At 45.0% G+C, this 7,947-nt stretch overlaps 1 protein-coding gene across 1 annotated transcript in view; it reads left to right on the plus strand.

Moving 5' to 3' along the window:
* The window catches only part of LOC121274848 (deleted in malignant brain tumors 1 protein-like), a 73,722-nt gene extending 67,171 nt beyond the window's left edge, over positions 1-6,551 (plus strand). The window contains exon 13 of the transcript XR_005942306.1: positions 6,355-6,551. The gene's annotated coding sequence lies outside the window, so the exon portion shown is untranslated. The remainder of the gene's footprint in view (positions 1-6,354) is intronic.
* Positions 6,552-7,947: the final 1,396 nt, after the last annotated feature.

Here is a 7,947-nt window from a genome sequence, read left to right on the forward strand (position 1 = left end):
CTCCTCCTAACTACCAACTCTCTCTCTCTCCCTCTAACACCCCCTCTCTCTAACTCCCCATTCTCTCTCTCCCTAACTCCCCCTCTCTACCTAACACCCTCTCTCTCCCAAAGCCCCCTCTCTCTCTCTAACTCCTCCCTCTCTCTCCCTCCCTAACTCCCCCTTTCTCTCTCTAGCTCCCCCCTCTGTCTCTAACTCCCCTCTCTCTTTAACTCCCCCACTCTCTCTCTAACTGCCCCTCTCTCTCTAACTCCCCTCCTCTCTCCCTAATTCCCCCACTCTCTCTCTAACTTCCCCCTCTCTAAATCCCCCCTCTCTCTAACTCCCATTCTCTGTCTCACTCCCTCTCTGATTAACTCCCCCTCACTTCTGTCTAATTTCCCCACCTCAATCTCTCCCCATATGTCTAACAGCCTCCCTCATCCTTGTCTAATTCACTCACTTTTCCTTATCCCCCCCTCTCTCTCTGTCTAACCACAACCCCGTGCCTAATTTCCCCCTCCACTTCTGAATATTCTCCTCTCTAATTCCACCTCTGCCTATTTTTCCCCTCTCTAACTTTACTTTTCTGTCTAATTCCCCCTCTGTCTAATTCCCCCTCTCTGTCTAATAACCGCTCTCTTTCTAATTACAGCCTCTCTTTCTAAACCCCTCCCCCTGGCTAATTCCATGCTCTGGCTAATTTCTGCCCTCCCCTCTAATCCCCTCCAATCTCTCTCTGTCTAATCCCCCATGTTTAATTTCCTCCTCTATTTCTAATCCCCCTTCTCTCTCTTATTCCTTTAGAGAGGTTCAGTGTTAGTGGGATTTGTGCGTTCAGTGATAGTTGGTTTTCAGGCCAAAGCATCAGAGGGGTTTGAGGAGTTCAGTGATGGTGGGGTTAGGATTTTCATTTAAAATGTGCTTTCAGGCCTACATGTTATTGGGATTTGGGGTTACAGTGATTTTGCAGGTTAGGGACTCAGTGCTGGTGGTATTGTGAGTTCAGTGTTAGTGGGATTAGTGGGCTCAGTTTTAGTGGGATTTGTGGATTCAGTGATGGTGGGATTTGTTGATTCAGTGTTAGTTGCTTTTCAGGCCTAAGTGTTATTTGGATTAGGGGTGGTTCAGTGAAAGTGCAGTTTGGGGCCTAAGTGTTAATGGGGTTTGTGCATTCAGCGATAGTGAGCTATGTGGTTCAATGATAGTGAGATTTGGGACCTAAGTGGTAGTGGGGTTTGTGGGTTCAGTGTTAGTGGTGTTTGTACTTTCAGTGTTAGTGGGATTTGTGGCTTCAGTGTTAGTGGGATTTGTGGATCCAGTGATAGTTGGTTTTCAGGCCTAATTATTAGAAGGATTATGGAGTTTGGTGATAATGTGCTTTCAGGTTTATGTGCTAATATGATTAGGAATGGTTCAGTGATAGTGGGATTTGGCGCCTAAATGCTGGTAGGATTCGGGGAGGCGGGGTGGGGGGGGGTTTCAGTGAGAGTGCGGTTTGGGGCCTAAGAGTTAGTGGGATTTGTGGGATCAGTGTTAGTGGGATTAGTAAATTCAGTCATAGTGTGCTTTCAGGCCTACGTATTAATGGGATTTGTGGGTTCAGTGATAGTGGGAATTGGGGCCTAGGTTTTGGGGGCTTTGTGGATTCAGTGTTATTGGGATTTGTGGGTTCAGAGATAATTGATTTTCAGGCCTAAGTATTAGAGGGATTTGGTGTTCAGTGTTCGTAGAATTTGTGGGTTCAGTCATAGTGTGATTTGGCATCTAAGTGTCAGTTGGATTCATGGGTTCAGTGTTAATTGGATTAGGGAGATCAGTGATAGTCTGCTTTCAGGTCTATGTGTTATTGGGATCTTTGGGTTCAGTGTTTTTGGGATTTGGGGTTCAGTGTTAGTGGGATTAGCAAATTCAGTGCTCGTGTGCTTTCAGGCCTATGTGATAATATGATTAGGGATGGTTCAGTGATAGTGGGATTTGGCGCCTAAATGCTGGTGGGATTCGGGGAGGGGGGGCGGGGTTCAGTGCGAGTGTGGTTGGGATTTTTGGGTTCAGAGATAGTGGGATTTGAGCCTTAAATGTTAGTGGGATTTGTGGTTTCAGTAATTATTGGTTTGGTGATTGAGTGTTCATGGAATTTATGTGTTCAGTGATAGTGGAATTTGGTGCCTAAGTGTTATTGGGATTTGTGGGTTCAGTGTTAATGGGATTTGGATCCTAAATGGTAGTGGGATTTGTTGGTTCAGTGATAGTGCAATTCGGAGCCCAAGTGTTAGTGGGGTTTGTGGGTTCAGTGTTAGTGGGATTTGGGGCCTAAATGGTAGTGGGATTTGTTGATTCAGTGATCGTGGGATTTGTGGGTCCATTGATAGTTGATTTTCAGGCCTAAGTATTAGTGGGATTAGGGGTTTCAGTGAATGTGTGATTTCAGGCCTACATGTTATTGGAATTTGGGGTTACAATGATGTTGCACTTTGGGGACACAGTGTTGGTGGGACTTGTGGTTTCAGTGTTTAGTGGGATTTGGGGGTTCAGCAAAAATTGGCTTGGGTGTTCAGGTTGAGTGGGATTTGTAGGTTCAGTGATAGAGGGCTTTGGGGCCTAAGTGTTATTGGGATTTGTGGGTTGTTATAATGGCACTTGGGGTTTCATTGTGAGTGGGATTAAGGGTTTCAGTGAAAGTGGGGCTCCAGGCCTACATACTATTGAGATTTGGGGGGGGGTGGGGTTCATTTATAGTGCGGCACGGGCCTAATTGTTAATGGGATTTGTGGTTTCAGTGATAGTGGGATTCGTGGATTTGGTGATAGTGGGATTTGGGGCCTAAGTGTCAATGGGATTTGTGGGTTCAGTGATGATAGGATTTGTGGGTTCAGCAGTAGTTGTGCTTCAGGACAAAGTGTTAGCAGGATGTGTGGGTTCAGAGTTAGAGGGATTTGGTGTTACAGTGTTAGAGGGATTTGGGGGTTCAGTGATTGTTGGGTCTCAGTTCTAAGTATTGGTGGGATTTGTGGGTTCAGTGTTAGTGGGATATGTGGATCAAGTGAAAGTTGGTTTTGAGGCCAAAGTATTAGAGGGATTTTGGTGTTTGGCGATAGTGTGCTTTGAGGCCTATGTGTGAATGTGATTAGGGGTGGTTCAGTGAGAGTGGGATTTGGGACCTAAGTGTTATTGGGATTTGTGGGTTCAATGTCAGTGGGACTTGTGGGTTCCATGATAGTTGGCTTTCAGGCCTTATTATTAGATGCATTTGTGGTTTCAGTGAGAGTTCGGTTTTGAGTCTAGGTTTCAATGGCATTTGTGGGCACAGTGATAGTTGGATTTTGTACCAAAGCGTTAGTGGGATTTGTGGGTTCAGTGACAGTGGAAATTGGGGCCTAAAGGTTTGTGGGATTTGTGAGTTCAGAGTTAGTGGTATTTGGGGCTTAAGAGTAATTGGGTTTTGTGGTCTCAGTGATAGTGGAATTTGGCATCGACATGTTAGTGGGATTTGTGGGTTCAGTGATAGTGGAATTTGGGGCCAAGTGATTGTGGGATTTTGGGTTTAGTGAGAGTGCTGTTTTGAACCAAAGTGCTAGTGGGATTTGTGGGTTCAGTGTTAGTGGGATTTTGGGCCTAAGTGTTGGTGGGATTTGTGGGTTCTATGCTACTGGGATTTCTGGATTCAGTGATAGTTGGTTTTCAGGTCTAAGTATTAGAGTTCAGTGATTGTGGGATTAGGGGTTTCAGTGAAAGTGTGCTTTCAGGCCTATGTGTTGTTGGGATTTTGCGGGGTGCAGTGATAGTGCAGTTTGGGACATAAGTGTTAGAGTGATTTGTGGGTTGACTAATATTGTAAATTGGGGGTTCAGTGCTCATGGGATTAGGTAGTTCAATGAAAGCCTGTGTTCAGGCCTACATGTTAGTGGGATTTCTGGGTTCAATGACAGTCTGATTTGTGGGTTCATTGTTGGTGTGATTAGAGAGTTCAGTGATACTGTGCTTTCAGGCCTATGTGTCATTGGGATTTGAGATTTCAGTGATAGTGGCATTTGTGGGTTCATTGTTAGTGGGATTTGTAGGCTCAGAGATAGTTGGTTTTCAGGCCTAAGTAGGAGAGGGATTTGGGATTTCAGTGGTAGTAGGATTTGGAACCTAAGTGTTCGTGGAATTTGGCAGTTCAGTGATAGTGTGCTGTCAGATCTACATGTTAGTGGGATTTGGGGGTTCAGTAATAGTATGGTCTCAGGCCTTAATATTACTGTGATTTGGGGGAATCAGATGTAGTAGAATTTGTGAGATCAGTGAGAGTGTGGTTTGGGGCCAATGCGTTATTGGGATTTGTGGGCACAGTGCAAGTGGTATTTAGGTCCTAAATGTTCATGGGATTTGTGGTTTCAGTGACAGAGGAATTTGGGGTCTAAGTGTTAGTGGGATTTGTGTGTTCAGTGATATTGGAGTTTGGGGCCTAAGTGTTAGGGGGATTTGTGGCTTCAGTGTTTGTCGGATTTGGAGACAAATTGTTCGTTTGATTTGTGCGTTCAGTGAGAGTGCGTATTGGAGACCCAGTGTTAGCGGAATTTGTGCATTCAGTGGTAGTTGGTTTTCAGTCCTAAGTATTAGAGGGATTAGGACATTCAGCCATAGTCAGATTAGGGGTTTAGTGAAAGTGTGCTTCCAGGCTTACGTGTTTTTGGGATTTGGGAGGGTTCAGTTATAGTGTAGTTTGAGGCCTAAGTGTTAGTAGAATTTGTGGTTTCAGTGAGAGTGTGGTTTGGGGACTAAGTGTAGAGGGATTTGTGGGTCCAGGGTTAGTGGGATATAGGGCCTAAGTGTTGGTGGAATTTCTGGGTTCTGTTATAGTGGAATTTGGTGCCAGGTTTTAATGGGATTTGTGGGTTCAGTGTTATTGCACTTTAGCTCCTAATTGTTAGTGGGCATTCTGGGTGCAGCGATAGTATAATTTGGGGCCAAGTGTTAGTGGAATTTGTGGGGTCCGTGTTAGTGGGATTTGGGGGCTATGTTTTAGTGGGATTTGTGGTTTCAGTGATAGTTTGGGTGTTGAGTGTTCGTGGGATTTGTGGGGACAGTGGTATTGGGGATTGGGGCCAAAGTGTCAGTGGGATTTGTGTGTTCAGTGAGAGTGCGATTTAGAGCCTAAGTATTAGTGGGAATTCTGGGTGCAGCGATAGTAGAAATTGGGGCCAAGTGTTAATGGGATTTGTGGGTTCAGTGATGTTAGTGGGATTCGGGAGCTGGGTTTTAGTAGGATTTGTTCGTTCAGTGATGTTAGTGGCATTTGGAACCAAAGTGTTAGTAGGATTTGTGGGTTCAATGATCGTGGTTTTCGGGCCGAAGTGTTAGTGAGATTTGTGGGTTGAGTGACAGTGGTTTTCGGGCCTAAGTGTTAGTGGGATTTTTGGGTTCAGTGATAGTTGGTTTTCAGACATAAGTATTAGAGGGATTCAAGGGTTTCCGTGTTAGTGGGATTAGGGATTTCAGCAAAATTGTGCTTTCAGGCCTAGGTGTTGTTGGAATTTAGGGGGGTGTTCAGTGATCATGCTGCTTGGGGCCTAAGTGTTAGTGGGATTCGAGGATTCAGTGATAATGGGATTTGGGGGTTCATTGAAAGCATGCTTTCAGGCCCATGTGTCATTGGGATTTTGGAGGGGTTCATTGAGAGTGCTGTTTAGGGACAAAGTGTTATTGCAATTTGTGGGTTCTGTTAGAGTGGGATTGGTGGGTTCAGTGTTAGTGGGATTTGGGGGGTTCTGTGTTAGTGGGATTTAGGGGTTCAGTGTTAGTGGGATTTGGGGGTTCAGTGTTAGTGGGATTTGGGGGTTCTGTGTTAGTGTGATTTGGGGATTCAGTGTTAGTGTGATTTGGGGGTTCAGTGTTAGTGGGATTTGCGGGTTCAGTGATACTGGGACTTGTTCCGACACAATAGTGTCCACTATTTTGTGGGAGGTCCACCCCTGCTAACTGTGAATGGCGATGCTCTTTTGGCTTCACATGCCCAGGCATCCGGGAGCTATAGGCTGCTGATGTTCGGGCAATTTCAAAATCATGTCTTTCATAAGACCATGAGACTATAAGACATAGGAGTAGAAATTAGGCCATTCGGCCCATCCAGTCAGCTCCGCCATTCATTCATGGCTGATAAGTTTCTCAACCCCATTCTCCCGCCTTCTCCCCGTAACCTTTGAAATTTCACTGACCATTTCCACACCAGTATCTGGGTGATGGCACTCTGAGAGGAACTAGCTGTTTTAATCCTGTTCCAGTTGTGTGATCTGCAGTAATAAATATCCACATCAGTTTCCATTAAACAGTCAAGCGCAGGAGTTGAAACTGGACAGAAACATTCTCACACTGTTCCCACATCTTGTTTGGCAGATGAACCCCGTGGCAAAGTGATTCACTGCTGACTCAGCTGCATTTTATTTTTGGATCCACCATGTGCTTCCGATAGCGTTCTTCCCCATTGCGTTCCTCCTTTGTGAATCTGCAAACAGATGGAACTTGCTCCATATCCACATCTGTGCTTGTTAGTCCCTGACTGTCACCCCTCTTACAATGTGCAGTCTAACCCGTGGGAATGGGGTTACTATGAGTCTGTTATCTTCCCTATCTCAAACTAACAAAAATAATCGAACTACTGTATGTATTCCGGGTCAACCAACTACATTTATATATCACAGCTGCTATGTGTCAGCTAACTTTCCCACTTTTGAGTTTGCGGACTCTGGGTCTACAATCGATGGAGTGTAGAAGGATGAGGGGGGATCTGATTGAAACTTACACAATACTGAAAGGCCTGAATAGAGTGGATGTGGGGAAGATGTTTCCATTAGTAGGAGAGACTAGGACCCGAAGGCACAGCCTCAAAGTAAAGGGAAGAGCTTTTAGAACAGAGATGAGGAGAAACTTCTTTAACCAGAGATTGGTGAATCTATGGAATTCATTGCTACAGAAAGCTGTGGAGGCCAGGTCATTGAGTGTATTTAAACCAAGATAGATAGGTTCTTGATTGGTATGGTGGTCAAAGGTTATGGGGAGAAGGCAGGAGAATGGGGTTGAGAAACTTATCAGCCATGATTGAATGGCGGAGCAGACTCGATGGGCCGAAAGGCCTAATTGCTGCTCCTATGTCTTAAGGTCTTATGGTCTTCCTACACTGGCCTTGGCCTTGGGAATGAGACATACTATCTGGACTTGTAAATAAAGGGCGGTTCATTCAATATCACTGGTTCAGTATTCTGGAAGTTCAAAAGCAAGACCACTGCAGGATAGGTATCACTATGGTGTCTGCAAGAGTCCAAGAGCATTTGAGTGCATCGAGTGCTGAGCAATGGCACCTTGCTTTAGCCTCCTGCAAACCACATATTGCGTTAGGTCCCGTGAGAAATTCTCACTAATGTCACACGAATTACTTAGCTGTGAAGCCAATCTTTTCCTACTGCCCCCTTTCCACATCACTTGTACCCGGTTGCTCGCTCAGTGGGATATCCTCTATCATCTCAAGTGCCCCAGAAAACTACTGCTCTTCCAATTAGATATCCTTACGTGTGGCGTAGGAGAGGAGCACCTGAATATTAGTTCAAAAGTTTCGAATGGACTATTTCCAAAGAAGCATAACGGACAGATGTTTAGATGTATGGAATTAAATACAGGGGATGTATAAGGTTAATAGAGATATTACAACCAGCGGCCGAGCGGAAATACCAGTGGTGAAATAAACGAGTAATGACCATTGAACAGCTATTATCATCGTATTAGCCATAACGCCAAAAGAACATACGCATAGAGTTATAAAGTGCGACAGCACATCGTGTCTGTGATGGCCATCAAGCACCTCTCTCTTTCCACCACATTTCCCCAGCACTTGCCGCACAGCCCTGTATTCTATGACGTTTCAAGTGCTCATCTAAATGCTTCTTAAATATTGTGAGGGTTCCTGCCTCTATCACCCCCTCAGACAGTAAGTTC

This window comes from Carcharodon carcharias (genome assembly GCF_017639515.1).
Source record: "Carcharodon carcharias isolate sCarCar2 chromosome 39 unlocalized genomic scaffold, sCarCar2.pri SUPER_39_unloc_1, whole genome shotgun sequence".
NCBI lineage: Eukaryota > Metazoa > Chordata > Chondrichthyes > Lamniformes > Lamnidae > Carcharodon > Carcharodon carcharias.